The sequence below is a fragment of the Ceratotherium simum genome, chromosome 10, assembly GCF_057802395.1.
Source record: "Ceratotherium simum simum isolate JZ-2026a chromosome 10, ASM5780239v1, whole genome shotgun sequence".
Classification (NCBI taxonomy): domain Eukaryota; kingdom Metazoa; phylum Chordata; class Mammalia; order Perissodactyla; family Rhinocerotidae; genus Ceratotherium; species Ceratotherium simum.
Genome location: NC_141909.1, coordinates 72,763,007 through 72,780,995, shown reverse-complemented (window position 1 = coordinate 72,780,995; position 17,989 = coordinate 72,763,007). Strand labels below are relative to the sequence as shown.

Below are 17,989 nucleotides of genomic sequence, written 5' to 3'. Positions count from 1 at the left end.
ATAATAAATCTTTCTCATCTCTTATTCTTGAGGGAAATCACTGAGAGGGACTCAGTTGAATTTCTTCTGAGAAGGTAGATAAACCAAGACTTCCAAGACATAATTTGTCACTTAAAAGACATCCAGAAAAATAAGAGCTGTATTGAGCTATCTACTTTGTCAGTTTTCTCAAAAACTCTATTTTAAACTTTGAATAATACAATTTGTCTATCTAAAATAAGATTAACCAGATAGATTCTAACTCTTGACCTCATTCTCTATTATAGGCAGAGCTTCAGGCCACTCCTTGTGTTTTCCTTTCATGATGTTTTAGTCTAACCTCAGTGTGACACATTCAGGCATCCTAAAAACAATGTTCAGAAGATTTTTGCTCTCCTTAGTGTATGCCTGGAAAACTGGCTTCAGTTCACTCCTGCCTATGAGGTGGACATGCAATTACACCATCAATGTTGATCAACTGACTTCAATACTGAAGGCAGTGAGGACATGCAAGGATGGAAAAGTGCTTGGTCAAGATATAGATGTGGCAGGTTTAGAAAGAAAACTTAATGTTGGCATATCTTCAAAGGGATCGCTCAGTATGCTTTCTTTTCCTGTATTTCAATTCAACGTTTATTGAACAGCTACATGCGTGTTCTGTGTCAGGCAACATGAGGAGTATAAAAGAAATGTACGAACCATCTTTATTGCCCTAAAACTTTTAACAGTTGGAAAGACGAGACACACAGAAAAGTTAAATAAGACTATGGAAAATGAGAGTAAGTGAAGTAGACATCCGGGAGTATGGAGCAGGGAGGACAGGCACCTTTCAAGAAAGATAGAGGTAGGAGGGGTAGCAAGATAGTGTGGAAGAAATTATGGTAGAGGCATGCTTTATAGCAGAGGAGAGGGAAGAAACAGCAACATAAGCAAAAATACAGAGGCGTGAGAATGTTTCACATGTTCAAGGCTCTCTGAAGGAGCCAGAGTAATTAGAGTGGGAAAAAGTGACAGATTACACTAGAAAGGAGGGCTTGGGACAAGGAGTTTGATTTAACTTGTTGACAATGAGGCATCATCTAAGGTTTTAAGTGGGAGAGTGCCATTTACCTCATAAAGTATATATTTTTTAATTAAAAATGATTTTTAAGTTAAAAATAAAAATAATCAAAAGAGAGAAAAATAACAAAATGAGGCTGCTCTGGCATCAGACTTTAATATCATTTTTTTACAGCTGGGAAGCTTTCTACTTGCTAGAGGAGATGATGGTAAAGAAAACAGATATGGAGAAGTGCCCTTTGCTGGATCAAGTAATCTCAGGATTCTTTTAGGAGTCCTGAGAGTCTTGCAAGCAAGCAGCGTAATGAGCTTCAGAAGTCAGGAGACACAGGAAAACTTCGGCATCCAGAGCTGTCACAGGCCACACAGATGCGATAGGTTTAATAAAACAGAGCACAGAGCTCCTGCCCTCAGCCTGAGCCATCTCAGCACCTCCTGCTGGTCCCTCTCCCCCTTGCCTCTGGATCTTCAGACTCACAGGTCCCAGGGATCCCCCTCTCCAGCTTTTCTCTATCCTCCCTGAAATCTGGATAAAGAACCAAGGCTAGAAAGTCAGAGACCTGCCCAAATTCACCCAACCACTCCGGGAGAATAAGAATTGGAAGATGTATGCTTTTCTTAACATCATAGGGCCTTTGCCAAAGGTGTCAACTTCCACCCCAGGGGGCTCTATAGCTCCAGAAACCTGAATTTCCAAACTCTTCGTGTGTCTATGTAGACTTATGTTGTCTACTTTTCCCTCTTTCACCTACTTCTGGAGTTCAACATCTTGACTACACCATCTTCCAGAGCCTTCTTCCTGTGAAGCTAGACTCCTGTTATCTGGGTCCTGCTGGCCCTCTGAAGGGGACAACAAGGAGGAGCAGCAAGAGTCTAGACCAGGTAGGTAACCAGGTTACCTACAGGTTAGGTATCAGGGTACCAGGTGGCAAGGTAAGAGACTAAGAAGCAAAATGACCAGAAGCGGGCAGGGAAGTCTGAGGACCTGCTCTGTGGAAAATTTGCATTAATTACGGGCAAAAAAAGGGCAAAATATATTTGCCTTCAGTTACTATGGCAAGGGGTTGGGGTGGGATGCTAGAAAGAGCTTTCCTGCCGATGGCTGAACAAGGAATGGATTGGTAACCATGTTTTGGACTAGTGGGGAACACTTTTCACCTCATATTTCCAGCAGGAACTGAACTTTTATGTTAAAATTTTAACCCCATCTCCATTTTTTGTCCAATAGGAACTCTTTTAAGCTGATATTCAACTGCTGAGCTGGATTGCAAACTCCTCTCTGATTGCCACAGCAGGTAGGAAGAAGCCGGGCCCAAAGAGAGAATGCGATTGCCAAGAGAACACAGACACAGACACAGCCAACTTGGGCTGGAGAGGGAGGGCCCCCCACAGCCCTAGCAAACCTCACAGAGCACAGCGCAGGGAAGCAGAGCCTGCCATGAAATAAATGGGAAGGGCATTATACTTGAGGCTTTTCTGGGAGCAACTGCCTAAGCAAAGTCCAGGTCTCAGAAATAAGGGCACCAAAACAAGGAGATCCAGGGAGAATCTCATCCACAGAATATGGACACACGGGACATGAGGAGGCGGATCCAGCTTGGACCAGGATGGTTTCATTATCCACCCTGGCTAAGGGTTATCACCCCTGTCTCTGGATCTTCAGCCTCTCAGTTCCCAGGGATTCCCCTCTCCAGCTTTTCTCTATCCTCTCCGACATCTGGATAAAGAACCAAGGCTAGAAAGTCAGAGACCTGCCCAAATTCACCCGACCAATCCAGCAGAATAAGAACCCAAAGCTGTATGCTTTTCTTAACGTCATAAGGTCTTTGCCAAAGGTGTCGGCTTCTACCCCAGGGGGCTTCATAGCTCTAGAAACCTGAATTTCCAAACTCTTCACGTGTCTATGTAGACTTATGATGTCCACATGGGGAAGAGTTCCAGATTCATACTGCCACCCATTATATACCCTTCTTGATTTACAGCCACCCAGTGCACACACTCGCCACTAGTAGTGGCCCTACATTCTCTCTGATCTGGCCTCCCACTTCTTTTCCCAGTAAAAAAATTCTATTTTTCCCCCTTGATGATCCCTCTTCCAAAGTATTCTGCAGGATTTTAAGTGTGTTTTCATTTGTAATCTGAACATTCCTACTTTTAGGAAGGTACATTCACTTTTCTTCCAGAAGGACCTGGAAGGAGGCATAGTGACTTACATCACGAAAGCAGAGCCCACACGCTGTACAACCCCTCTGCCCCCATCTCCATGCTCTGTCTCCTTTCACAGATGCCACTCCCTTCAGTGCTGCCCGTCTCCTCTGGATCACCACTCCACTGGTACTGGAGTGCAAGTGACAAGGTTTGTTCCTGTGAACCACAGCCCTCCCCATCCTGGAGCCCACTCCTTTCCTGAGGAAGGGGAGAAGGTTGGGGGTAGGTGGGTAGAAATGCTGGCTCAGGGATGCAGAGGACATCCCTGCTGTCCGGTGGCTGTGTACTGCTGCTCTGTCAGATCCCATCAGCTAAATATCTTTCTTCACGGGGATTTTCTCTAAGGACTCCTGTACTTATTCCCTGCAGTCTGGTTTGCTTTGGGGACACTCAGTTCGGCAGAAATGCCTGAATGTCCCTACAGGGGTCCTGCTCCATTAGGGGCATCAAGAGATATGACTAGACAGTGCTGTTAGCAGCAGTTAAGAACTTTCCCAGTGTTCTATGACAGTTAAGAAGCACATCTGCCTGGGGCATCAGACCTGACCTCTGGGTCAGAGGTCAAGAGTTCTAAGGTTCCTCAGCTCTGGCCTGGATAAAAATGCCCTTTTACATGTGTATAACGAACTATGTAGTTTTCATTTCAAAGTATGTGTTCAATCATATTCAGTATATCATTTTTCTATTTTCACATAAAATCCTAAATGAAAGAATTCTATGTATTTCTCTATGCCCATACTTGGATTGGGTGGACCTCAAGACTAGGTTCCCAGAGGTTACAAGTCCAAGTGGGCAGCACTCTTGTGCTCATTAGAGGCTCATTTCTGCAGGGGGTGGGATGTTGATACAGGGCCAGGTGGGAGAGGTCATGAGCAAAGAGGGACGCTGACTGGACACAGATCAGGAACCTAGGCAAAGATTAGAGTTATGAAGGGATCAAGATTCATGACCTACTAACAGATATGAGCAAGAAAAGGATGTAATTTTATTTTATTTATTTTTTTCACAAGCGACATTGGTCTGTAGTTTTGTTTTTGTATTATTTTTGTCTGGTTTTGGTATCAGGTTAATATCAGTGTCATAAAATGAGTTGGGAAGTAGTCCCTCATTTTCTATTTTCTGGAAAAGATTGTGTAGAATTGGTGTTAATTCTTCAAGCATTTGTTTTAATTCCGCTGTGAAATCATCAAGGCTTAGAGATTTCTTTTTTTTCAGGAGTTGCTAATATTACAAATTCAATTTCTTTATTAGTTACAAGGCTATTCAAATTATCCATTCCATATTGGGCAAGATTTGGTAGTTTGTGCTTTTATTTATTTATGTTTTTATTAAGGTATAATTGACACATTATATCAGTTTCAAGTGTACAACATAATGATTTGATACTTGTGTATATTGCAAAATGATTATCAGAACAAACTGGTTAACATCCATCACCACACATAGTTACAATTTTTTTTCCTTGTGACGAGAAATTTTAAGATTCACTCTCCTAGCTACTTTCAAGTATGCAATACAATATTATTAACTACAGTCACTATGCTGTTCTCCTAGCTACTTTCAAGTATGCAATATAATATTATTAACTGCAGTCACCATGCTGTACATTACATCCCCAGGACTTACTTATTTTATAACTGGATGTTTGTACCTTTTTGTGTGTGTGTGTGTGTGTGTGTATGTGTGTGTGTGTAAGATCAGCCTGAGCTAACACCTGCCAATCCTCCTCGTTTTTGCTGAGGAAGACTGGCCCTGGGCTAACATCCATGCCCATCTTCCTCCACTTTATGTGGGACACCGTCACAGCATGGCTTGCCAAGCAGTGCGTCGGTGCGTGCCCAGGATTCGAACCGGTAGACTGCGCGGTGTGCGCCCAGGATCCGAACCGGCGGACTCCGGGCCACTGTAGCGGAGCGCGCTCACTTAACCGCTTGCGCCACCGGGCCAGCCCCTGGATGTTTGTACCTTTTGACCCCTTTCACTCATTTCACTCACTCCCCACCCCCCACCTCTGGTAACCACCAATCTGTTCTCTGTATCTACGAGGTTGGGATTTGTTTGTTTAAGGTTACACATATAAGTGAGAGCATACAGTGTTTGTCTTTCCCTATTTGACTCATTTCACTTAATATAATGCCCTCAAGGCCCATCCATGTTGTTGCAAAAGGCAGATTTCATTCTTTTTTATGGCTATATAATATTCCATTGTATGTATGTGTGTGTATATATATATATATATATATATACCACATTTTCTTTATCCATTCATCCATTGATGGACACTTAGGTTCTTTCTATATCTTGGCTATTATAAATAATGCTGCAATAAACACAGAGATGCATATATCTTTTTGAGTTAGTGTTTTTTGTTTTCTTTGGATAAATACCTGGAAGTGGAACTGCTAGATCATATGGTGATTCTATTTTTATTTTTTTTGAGGAACCTGCATACTGTTCTCCATAGCAGCTGCACCAATTTACAGTCCCCCCAACAGTGCACAAGGGTTTTCTTTTTTCCACATCCTCATCAGCACTTGTTATTTCTTGTCTTTTGGATGTCTTTCCAAAAGACATCTTTCTTGTCTTTTTGGATAGCCATTCTAGCAGGTGTGAGGTGATATCTCATTGCGGTTTTCATTGGCATTTCCCTGATGATTAGTGATGTTGAGCACCTTTTCATGTACCTGATGGCCATCTGTATATCTAAAAATGTCTACTCAGGTCCTCTGCCTAGTTTTTAATCAGACTGTTTGCTTTTTGCTATTGAGTTGTATGAATTATTTATAAATTTTGGATATTAACCCCTTATCAGGTATAGAATTTGCAAATATTTTCTCCCATTCAATAGATTGCCTTTTCATTTTGTTGAAGGAGGACCTAACTTTAAAAAATACTAAAAGTTAATTATTTTCCTCATCATCTCTTATTTTTACTTTTTTTAGAGATATAATGCAGAATACATAAAACTATCTGCATGGTTTAAAGAATAATTATTAACAAACACCTATGTAACCTAAATATGTGTTTTCTGTAAAGGGAGAATCTAGTCCTTGAACTTGACTGGTGTGGAGATTGCAGGGCAGCAGTGGAAAGGTTGCTAAAACATGTAAATGAGCAGTGGTGTTGGGTTAGAGTGGGCAGAAAGAAGGTGGTGGGGTGATGGCATGTGATTACTTTGGGGTGCATGTCTTCAAAGGCCTGGAAAGACATTCAGCAGCAAGGCATGCAGCCAAGAGCAGTGAGCCAGGAGCCGCAGACCTGGGCTTTTGTCCTGGCATCTTATCAGAAATGGAACTGAGGGCCAGCCCTGGTGGCCTAGTGGTTACATTTGGTGCACTCCGTTTCGGTGGCCTGGGCCCGGTTCCCGGGAGTGGACCTACACCACTCATATGTCAGTGGCCATGCTGTGGTGGTGGCTCACATTCAAAAAAAGGAAGATTTGCAACACATGTTAGTTCAGGGCAAATCTTCCTCAGTGAAGGAAAAAAAAAAAAAATGAAATGGGACTGAGCAAAGCACTTAATCCCATGGAGCCATGCTTTCTTCACCTGTAAAACAGAGTAACCACAGTACCTCTTCCTATTCTGTAGGAAAATGAGAATCAGTTTGCTTAAGCTCTTTGAAAACTGAAATAGTGTTAAATTTAAATTCTGTTGCTTATTCTTATTTTCTCCTTATGTAATGTTCTGTTGTTTAATACTGTATAAAGTTGACTTTTAGAATGTGATAGATCCTAATTCTCTTGGGGAATTAGGATAGGTTTTGGGAAATTTTGTCACTCTCTCAAAACATCTGGTGAGTATTAGCTGAGGAGTAGTCATGGTGATGATTTGTAAGAATCAGAACAGCTGTCAAGATGGAAGTCTGGCTTTGAACTTTTCAACATACTACAAACACACAGCTTGCTTCCTTTAAAAAGGCCTCCACTTACTCTTTAACGTTGGAGTTTCTTTTTTAAACACAGTCGTGAGACGCTTCTTGGTTGGTTTTGCTATTGAAGAGCTGTTGGTTCTTATTCCACCAGGCATCTTGGATTTGAGTCTCCCTGGTCTGCCTTCAGCGGAAGGGAGGGTGATCCCGGCCATTTTGTTAGAATCAACACTCCTCTTAATTATATACCCAGTTTCACAATTAAATAGGGTGTATCCATGAAGGAAAAAGAAGACATTGCAACTTGAGCTTGTTTTTTTACATTCTAGGAACAAGTTAGTGAAACGTATAGTTTTAGCGTGGCTTTCTGGACCAAGATTAGAGTAACTTCCATGGGCTTCCATCTCAGGCTCGCTGAGAGCAGCCACACCTGACAGTTTAGCAGAGTGGCTAAGACCTTGGGCTTTGGAGTCAGGTAAACTGGAGTAAAATGTTGGTATACATCCTTCTGGTTATTTTTCAGAGTGAAAACCCACATAGACAAAATTAATCATTTTTCTTTTTATAAAAGTAGGACTATATTTCATAATTTGTTTACTAATCTACACTTTTCACTTAATTTATAATGAATATTTCTATACTACTAAATATTAATTTGCAATTTATGATGCCTCCTAGTGTTTTATTGTATGTATTTAACCAGCTGTCTACTGTTTGTTTAGATTGCTTTCAATTGTTTGCTTTGATAAATACTGCTGCAATTAATAACCTCATAGATACCACTTAGTGCTTATTTCTGATTATTTCATTAGTATTAAGGACAGACATAGGAATCTTTCTCAAAATGTATGAATATTTTAAAGAGTTTTTCTTAAAACTGCAAAGTAACTTTCAGTAGGTTGTCAAGAAAGGAGAGAGAATGATATTTTTATAGTGATATAAAAGATCTAGGAGAGAGAAAAACTGATGTCTGGTAGAAAGGGCAGAATAGTGAGAGCAATGTCCTTGAGGAGGTGGGACGGTATGGGATCTTAGTGCCCAGACAGGCAAGGGGGCTGGTTTTAAATAGGAACAAGGAGAATCCATCTCTGGTAGTGAGCAGGAAAGTAGAGTATGTGGGAGAAGATGGTGGAAGGTTGGTAGGGTGGTGGTGGGAGTCGGAAGTTCTCTCCTGATTACTTCAATTTTCTTAGAGAAGTAGGAAACAAGGTCATGAGTTTGAGTGAGGGTAGAGGAGATGTTGAAGGTTTGAGAGGAGAAGATGTAAAATATAACTGATTCTCATTATTTGTGGATTTCATATTTGCAAATTCACCTACTTGCTAAGATTAATTTGTAACCCCCAAATCAATCCTCTCAGTGCTTTCACAGTCATTTGCAGACATGTGGATGCTTGGAGCTGTGAAAAATTTGAGTTGTCCAACCTGCACACTGCCAGCTGAGATGGAACTAGGTGACGCTCTGCTTTTTCGTTTCAGCTGTCATACTGTAGACAAGTACCTTTCTCGTGGTCTATTTAGTGGCACACTTTTAGCATTTTTGTGCTTTTTATTGGTGATTTTGCCATTTAAAATGCCCCCTGAGCATAGTGCTAAAGTGCCGTCTAGTGTTCCTACGTGCGAGAAGACTGACTTATGGGGAAAATATGTATGTTAGATAAGCTTCATTCAGGTATGAGTTATAATGCTATTGTCTGTGTGTTTAATGTTAATGAATCCATAATATATATTAAATAAGATGTCTTTAAACAAACACACATAAAACAAGGCTATATACTAATTAGTTGGTGAAAATACTGTGGCCAGAAGCTCATAGGAGCCTAACTCTGTATTTCCCCCAGGAGCACTGGTTCAGTAGTCATTGATTCACTGTTTGTGCTGACTTTATAAACCGTAACTGCAATGGATAACGAGAATCAGCTGTACGTATTAGAAGACTGGGAGAGTGAATGAACTAGGGAAGTATATTACCATCGTTGGGCAGTCATAAAATAAGGGTCCACTTGACTTTTAAGATCAGAAATTTAAAGTAAGATCCATCAGTGTAATTGTATGTCTTCCTCCAGCTGCATTAGCTGCACAGGTACAGGTATGGAGTATGCAGAGAGTTCTAACTAGGATTGTGGTTTTGCCAAGTGAGTATGGTGAAGCCAGGCAGAGACAGGGGGGTTGAGAGTGTATGCAAAGGAATGGTCATGATATTGTCCTTTATGGTTTATGTCTTAGTGTATTTGTATATCTATAAAATTTTTTTGTTAGTGTAGAGGGAGACAAGCATATCTTTTTTTTAATTTAAGTGAGTTTTTGAAAATACTTATTTCTCTGGCATCCCTCCATAAGCATAAGGACTGTTTCCTAAGACACATAAACTATAACCAATACCTTTGGTTAATAGAGCCTAGAATTTGATGGCATCTACTGATGGACAGCTAGCTTTCATTGCTTACTTTGTACTCACTTAGCACTTCCCAGAAAACCAGGCACTGTACAGATTTATGTCTTTTTCAGTGTGAGATTAAAGATTTTAAGGCTTCTGTTGTCAGTTTGTCAGAATTAGAATCCATGTTCCACCAAACACTAGAGAGATAGCCTCTTTAAACCTCAGTTTTCTTATCTAGAGATAGTGTTAGTATTTGCCTCATTGGGTTGGATAAATTTAAAGGATGATATTTGTAAAGTGCTTTAAAAGTAGTGCCAAACACATAGTATGTACCCACAAAATACTAGTTGTTGTGATTATTATTATAACGTTAGGAGGCTGGTCAATATTTAGGAATGTAGGAATCGGTGGTTTTTACTTCAGACAATAGGGATTATATTATGACAGGAAAAGAATGAGTCTCGGTTCAGATTTTGGAAACATCTCACCAGGTTCACAAATGAGCCCACTCAGCATCTCAGTATCCGCAAAGGAACGAGATGCCAGAAAAAGGGATATCCTCATAGTGCATATACACGTGGCTGTTGGCCTAGGACACTAGGCCAGGTTTCAGGCTATTTGTTGGATCAGTCTGTGGAAGAGATACAGAAAAGGGAGAAAAGAGACTTCCAGCAGCTGGATGGAGAGGCCAGTCTCTGAAACAACTGTCCACAGAAATCTTTTTCTAGAAGGGAGGTGATAAATCACAAATTAAGGTAGGGCGGTTGAAGCTAGAGAACTAGGATGTCGCACATCATTAAACCAAGAAGCTAAACAGAAGTGAGTGGGTTGGGGAAAGAAAGATGATCAGTATGAGGCAGTAGAAATGCAGTAAGACGTGGATAAGGATAAGGACTCATTGCAATCAATCTCATGAGCCCTGAGCTTCGGTGGAGAAGGAATGCCCTTCTTCTCATGTAGGATTGGATAACATTACTACTGGACTGGAGGCAAGTGGTTAAAATGAAGGGGCCTAGTTGGGTACTAGCAACTACCTGTCCAAGACGTTAGGGGATTTAAAATCCACTCTCTCTTCTGCAGACTAACTTAGCAATACTTTATAGACTGTATCTCCCAAGTTTTGTTATTGAAAACAGTAGTGTTCTTAATATACCCTTGGGATGATTAGCAAAATTAAGGTGAAGAAATTTTAAATCTCCTTCTAGCTAGTCAGGAAGGAGAAAGTAAGAGGGGGAAAGAATTTACTAAAGAGAAGGGAGATAGATTGGTTTCTGAAAGAGAACTGTGTTCCAAGCGTGAAAAAAGGTCTGAGAGAGGATTGGGGACAAGAATTGAGGGAAGAGAATGAAGATGGAGCCAGGTGGTGCTCGGTGGCCCAACAGTTGTCAAATTGGGATTAGAAACTGCCGAGGATATAAGGAGGGGCTGGCAGCCCAAAGCTGGTGTTAAGAACTGAAATGCTAGGGTTGGATCTGCAAGGTGGAGGTAGAGAAAACTATCAGAGAGAGACAAATTTGACCCATGCCTTGGGCTAGTGTATGTGAGACTGTTAATCAATAGTATCTTTCTTAACCACATGAACAAATGAAGGCAGAGAGGAGTGGCTGTCCCAGCAGGGCCACCAGGAGTCTAGGTGAGGCCTGAGCCTCAGGGTGCAGCCAGGGAGTGTCTCTGACCTGTCCGGCAGAAACGATCTTCACTGTTAAGACACACATGTTCTACAGAATGTGGATTTGTAGAAGGCCAGAGAGAAAGCCCCTCATTTATTTTTTCATTAACTTTGCATTATACAATATTTGAAATGTACAAAACAATATATGTAAGTTATGAGGAAAAATCACAACTGAATAATGGTACAGTGGTAACTAGAAGATTACCAACACCGATTAAGTTGCCTAGGCTCTTCCTGGAGTCCATTCATCTTGTCACTGATGCATTGGCTCTGCTCCTCTCAACATGAGGCTTCTGTCATTGAGTCCAAAGCAGCTGCTCCAGTTGTTCTGTGTCCCAGCCATGGGGACAGGGCGAAGAGAATCTGAAGTCTTTTAAGAGGTGGCTTGGAAGTTGCATAAATCACTTTATCTCACATTCTGCTGCCAGAACTTAGTCATCTAGCCACACCTATCTGCAAAGACTGGGGAAATCTACTCTGTAGCTGGGTAGCTGTGTGTCCAACTAAAACTTGGGGGTGTTCTGTTAGTAAAAGGAAGAATAGGTGTAGGGACACTGGGGGACCATCCTCAGTCAATTACTGATGTATAGTGTATTCACATGTTCAGCTTTACAAGGCAATGCCAAATTGTTTTTCAGAGTGGTTAAATCAACCTACCAGCAGGGGATAAAATTTCCATTAATAAACAGTCTCAATAATCGTTGTTATTGTCAGATGTCTTATTTTTTAAATCCGTTTATCAGGTGTAAAATGGTATTTCATTGTAGTCTTAAGTTGCATTTCCTTGATTACTAATGAGGTTGAGCATCTAATGTCCATTAGTATTTTCTCTTCAGTGAAATAAACACCTGTTCAGATCTTTTGCCCATTTCCTCCTCTGTTAGATTGTTGATCTTTTTTTTTTTTTTTTTTTTTTAAGATTTTATTTATTCCCCCCAAAGCCCCAGTGGACAGTTGTATGCCGTAGCTGCACATCCTTCTAGTTGCTGTATGTGGGACTCGGCCCCAGGATGAACGGAGAAGCGGTGCCTCGGTGCGCGCCCGGGATCCGAACCCGGGCCGCCAGCATCGGAGCGCGTGCACTTAACCACCAAGCCACGGGGCCGGCCCATGTTGATCTTTTTTATTCATTTGCGGGAGGTTTTTAGATTTTTGAATAAAATTCTGAATACTGACCATTTGTCAATTATATGTGTTGTAAATATCTTTTTGCTTTCCTGGCTTGACTTTTCACTTTATGGTGTCTTTCGTTTAACACGAGTTATTAATTTTAACATCATAATTTTGAATCTTTTATGCTTAGAGCTTTATTGTCTTGTGTAAGATGGATTCTCCTACTATAAGGTTGTAAAAATCCTCTTTTGTTTTCTTCTAAAAGTTTTAAAGTTTTGTTTTATATAGTTACATTTTTAAAACACCTAGAATCAACTTCATGTATGGTGTGAGATAGGGATCCAATTTGGCCTGTCTTTTCCTATGGATGTGTAATGCCACCTCTGTTACTTAAGTTTCTATATAGGTGTGGGTCTTTTATGAGCTCTTCTTGGTTCCACTGAACAATCTATCAATCCTTACATCCAATTATAGAATGGTTTAATTACTATAGGCTTATAATAAGTTTTGAGATCTGATAGTTCAAATCCCCTCATCATCTTCTGCTGCCTATTTTTTTTTGCTTTTTTCTTTTCTACATAGATTTTTAACTAAATTGTCAAATTCCTCTAAGAAAATGTCAGTTTGGATTTTGACAAGCTTTGTAAATAATGTGTAGGTAAATTGGTGGAAATTGGTATCTTTACAATATTTACAAATTTACAAATTATAAATTATCTTTTCAGTAATAACCATATCTTTACAACATTGAGTCTTTCTACCCATTAACTATGGTATATCTTTTCATTTATATAAGTCACATTTAATGTCTTTCAATAACATTATAAAATGTTCTCTGAGAAGATCTTGCACATGGTTTGTAAAATTTATTCCTAGGTAACCTTTTTTTTGGCCATTAAATTGGTTTCTCTTTTAAAACTACAATTACTAACTTGTGTTATAGAAATTCTGTATCAAAATAGAATTGACTTTTTATTTATTTATTTATTTTGCAAGGAGGATCGGCCCCGAGCCAACATCCATGCCCACCTTCCTCCACTTTATGTGGGACGCCGCCACAGCATGGCCCACCAAGCAGTGCGTCTGTGCACACAGGGGATCTGAACTGGCGAACCCCAGGCCGCTGCAGCGGAGCCCACGCACCTAACCGCTTGCACCACCGGGCTGGCCCCAGAATTGACTTTTTAATAATAATCTTATATCTCTAACTTGGTTACCTCTATTATTGATTATTATAATTTGTAGGTTATTTTGGGTTTACTATGTAGAAAATCTGATGTGAATAATGACAATTTTATTTCCTCCTTTCTAATCCTTATATTTTTTATTTCTTTTTCTAGATTTACTGCTCTGTCCAGGACCACCAGAACAATGTGGGATGGATGTGGTGGTAGTGGGCAACATTCTCTTACTCTTGATTTTCAAGGGAATGCTTCTAATATTTCGCCATCATGATGTTTGGTGTAGGTATCAGATAGATAACCTTAATCATGTTAAGAGACTTCCCTTCTGTTTTTTACCATGCCTTTGCCAAGAGTTTTTTTTTTTTTTTAAATCCTGAATGAGTGTGGAATTTTATCAAATGCTCTCTGTGTCCCTATGAGGTGTTTGTACTTTTTTCTCCTACGTATATTAAATGCTATATTCAATTTTTAAAAATTGGGTGGTTTTAAGTAGCATAAACTGTTCCAGTCCTCCAACTTACTACTTTTTGATTGGGGAGGATTTTGTTTTTTAGAGCTCCAAATAAGGAAAGTGGTAGTAGTCCACTGGAGAAAATTCCAGTGAGTATGCTAAATGCAACATGATGAATTTTTTCTGGTTGCAGTGATGGTTTCTGTGCATATTTGTGTGCTTTAACAACATCCAGCTTGGGTCCAAATTGCTTTTGATTCTCGTACAATTTCTATTTTCTTTGTCACAGACTTTGATCCTTTCCAAAATGGGTCTCAGTTTTTGATCACCCATCAATTAGTGTGCTCACTTGTCCGATTTTTTCACCTTTTCTATTGTAGCCGTGTTCATATACTACTAATATACTTACTATCCTTAAGTTTGCTACAAATCTTTGAATTATTTGTGGGTTAGCTTTTAATTAATTGATTTTTATTTAAAACAAATTTGGATCTCTCTTGAGACAATTTTTTTGTTTAAGTTCAGTTTTTAAAAACGTTTTTTATTGTGGCAACATTGGTTTAAAACATTATATAAATTTTGGGCGTACATCATTATATTTCTGTGTAGATTACATCACGTTCACCACCTAAAGACTAATTACAATTCATCACCATACACATGTGCCTAGTCACCCCTTTCATGCTCCTCCCTCCCCTCTTCCCCTCTGGTAACCACCAATCTAATCTCTGTGTCTATGTGGTTGTTTGTTGTTGTTTCTATCTTCTACTTATGAGTGAGATCATATGGTATTTGACTTTCTCTCTCTGACTTATTTTGCTTAGCATACTACCCTCAAGGTCCATCCAAGTTGTCATAAATGGCTGGATTTCATCATTTCTTATGGCAGAATAGTATTCCATTGTGTATATATGTTTTTTGTTTTGCTCATTGTGGTAACATTGGTTTATAACATTGTATGAATTTCAGGTGTACATCATTATACTTCTGTTTCTGCGTGGATTACATCACATTCTCATGTTCACCACCCAAAGACTAATTATAATCCATCACCACACACATGTGTCTAATTATCGCTTTCGCCCTCCTCTCTCCCCACTTCCCCTCTGGTAACCACCAGTGTACATATACACATCTTCTTTATCTATTCATCCCTTGATGGGCACTTAGGTTGCTTCCAAGTCTTGACTATCATGAATAATGCCACAATGAACACAGGGGTGCATGTATCTTTATGCATTCGTGTTTTTATGTTCTTTGGATAAATACCCAACAGTGGAATAGCTGGATTGTATGGTAGTTCTAAATTTTTTGAGGAATCTCCATACTGTTTTCCATAGTGGCTGCACCAGTTTGTACTCCCACCAGCAGTATATGAGAATTCTCTTTTCTCCACATCCTCTCCAATACTTATTATTTCCTGTCTTGTTAAGTATGGCCATTCTGACAGGCGTGAGGTGATATCTCATTGTGGTTGTGATTTGCATTTCCCTGATAATTAGTCTTTTTGAACATCTTTTCATGTGCCTGTTGGCCATCTGTATATCTTCTTTGGAGAAATGTCTGTTCAGATCTTTTGCCCATTTTTCAATTGGGTTGTTAGTTTTTTGTTGTTGATTGAGACTCAATTTTGAAAATCGGATACCCAGAATGAAATTTTTGAACTATCATTCAATAGTCCTTTTACTAAAGATCTTTTCCACAGGCCAGATGATGCCTCTGTCTGCTTCAGATGTATGATGTTCCAATTTAAACTGATATAAAAAAACAATTTGCATTTCTTTCACAGACATCACATTGTTTACGTCTGTGGAAGAATAAAAACAAAAATCCACTCGATAACCAAACAAAATTAAGGAGCATAGTATCGTTGTAAATTCTCAATAGCACAAATGGAATCATATTTACATCAAATTTACAACTCATAGTCAATTTTCAACTGACCTAATATTGACATTTCATGTGGTACACTCTTAATATATGATTGGAATAATGTGTTTCTTAAAAGTTTGGTAGAACTTGCCCATAAAACCATATAGGTTACACACACACATACACACACAATGAGTGAAAATTGAATAAGGTCTGTAACCTAGTTAATAGTATTGTGCTGATGTCAATTTCCTGGTTTTGATATTGGACTACAGTTGTAAAATGTATCACCATTAGGGAAAAATGGATTCTATTCTATTCTATTTTTGCACCTTCTTGTTAAGTCTAAAATTATTTCAAAATAAAAAGTTAAAAAGGAAACATATGAGCCTGTTGTTTACTAGTTTTATTTATTTTGAAACTTTTTGTCAAACAGATAGAAAGCATGTAGCATTTACTTTTCAATCCATCTCATTGCTGCTCACATTAACTAGAAATGGAGTTCCTTATAAGGCCTGTGTCAAAGAAGTTTTCACATTTGTCTTTCTCCAGCTTTGCTCTACAGAATTGATCTCAGAGATAGTAAGAATCATGGGTATTAATGGCTGTTGGCTAAAAAAAACTCCCAGGGAGATTATCTACAGTTTTCTGTCATCCGTCTTAACTCTGTGTTAGTATAAATAATCTAGATTTGATTGTAATTAAGGAGACAGCAATGGATGGTATCATCTACTCAGTGATGTCTGGGGAACTTCATAAAGATGACAGTTTAACCCATCAACAAGAGGTAATAATTGGAGCATTATTGTAGTAAATCCTCTTACAAGCTTTGCATTCTTAGGTTTCTAAAACTAATTTAAAATCACTTTGATTCATCTGGCTTCATAGCTTCACAATTCCATTTCCAGTCCCTGGAGTTTCAAAGATTATTCTGTGCTTTTACTTGAAAGTTTTCCCTCTGTTCCCAGGTGTGGAGGCATCTTTGTAACTTACTGGAGGAAATCTTTGTCATCCCTCCTGTCAGTGTTGCACTAAGTGCACTCAGCCCGCCATGTGGCCCTTTGCTTGTCATTTTAATGGATCACTGGGCAGCTGTTATAAAGGGAGTCTATCCAGAAACACCATGATCAGAGACCACATTCAAGAGAAGCTCAAATAGGAGTGAATAATGTGAGGCTTTTAGCTCTTACTGAATGTCATCCTCTTTATAGTTGATAGTCAAAGGCTTTGAAAAAAAGTCACCTTGTGAAATGACACAGTTCTATCCACTCTATTTTTTTTTTTGGAGGGATGAAAGGTCCAGTTCCATTTATACAGTTTATTAGAAAAACTAAGAGCTAGATATTTAAAGTCATTGGGCTAGGTTCAATTTGAAAAGTCTATTTCTAATGTTCTAAAATGAAAATGGCAGAAATATTCTTACACGCTTTGTAATTTCCTTTTCTGCCATAGGTTTTCATGGATGGCTCAGGCTGGTCAACCACATGTATGTGCCTCAAATCTTTGCTCTGAAGAGATCCGCCACGATGAATGGAGAAGAAATCCAAGCAGCAGTGGAGTATTTCATGTTGCCAGAGGTGTCTGAGGTAGAGACAATGAGCATGATTTCCTGGGCCTTTGTGCAGGGGAACGGAGTAGGAGGAAGAGTAAATCACGATTTGGGGCCAGCACTGTATTCTAAGATAATCATTGCTCCTCTGGCCTCAAGCATTTTCTGTACATAACAGGGGCCGACCCAATCTTTCTTTCTTCAATCTTCCACCAAACTTATGATTTTTCCTTTTCTTCATATAGAGACTGTCTCCTTAGATTCCTAGGAAGCAGGCTACTTGGTGGAAGAAAATTGAGTAACTTCCTCCTGTAGGGAGCATTTCAAATAAATTATTTTTTCAGTGCTGTCATTTACTTAATTAAAAATTGACTTTGTCTAAGTTACTATTAGGAAAAAGAATTCTAATGTTTTCAAATATTCCCTATCTTTATCCCATTAATACATTATCTTATTTCCAGTGACTTATCCTTGAAAAATAGGTGACATTCCATAATAGGTAAACCAATGCTCGCAGAAGACCAGGATCCTTACTTTAACTTGTCAGAGCACGAGGTGCTCAGGTCCCATTGCCACCCTTGATTTGACCTGCATCATCTCCAGCCTCTCAACTCTGAGGTTAACGGGATTTCTAATGACCTCTGTTCCCCAAT

General features: G+C 39.4%; 1 protein-coding gene across 3 annotated transcripts in view; it reads left to right on the top strand.

The window, feature by feature from the left end:
* The window catches only part of B3GLCT (beta 3-glucosyltransferase), a 215,293-nt gene extending 197,767 nt beyond the window's left edge, over window positions 1-17,526 (top strand). The window contains exons 19-23 of one of the 3 annotated variants that reach the window (XR_015553476.1): window positions 1,828-1,920; window positions 2,267-2,333; window positions 3,323-3,394; window positions 13,621-13,743; window positions 17,240-17,526. The gene's annotated coding sequence lies outside the window, so the exon portion shown is untranslated. Of the gene's footprint in view, window positions 1-1,798; window positions 1,921-2,266; window positions 2,334-3,322; window positions 3,395-13,620; window positions 13,744-17,239 lie in introns of all 3 variants that reach the window. The other 2 variants (XR_015553477.1, XR_015553478.1) reach the window with 2 other exon arrangements.
* Window positions 17,527-17,989: the final 463 nt, after the last annotated feature.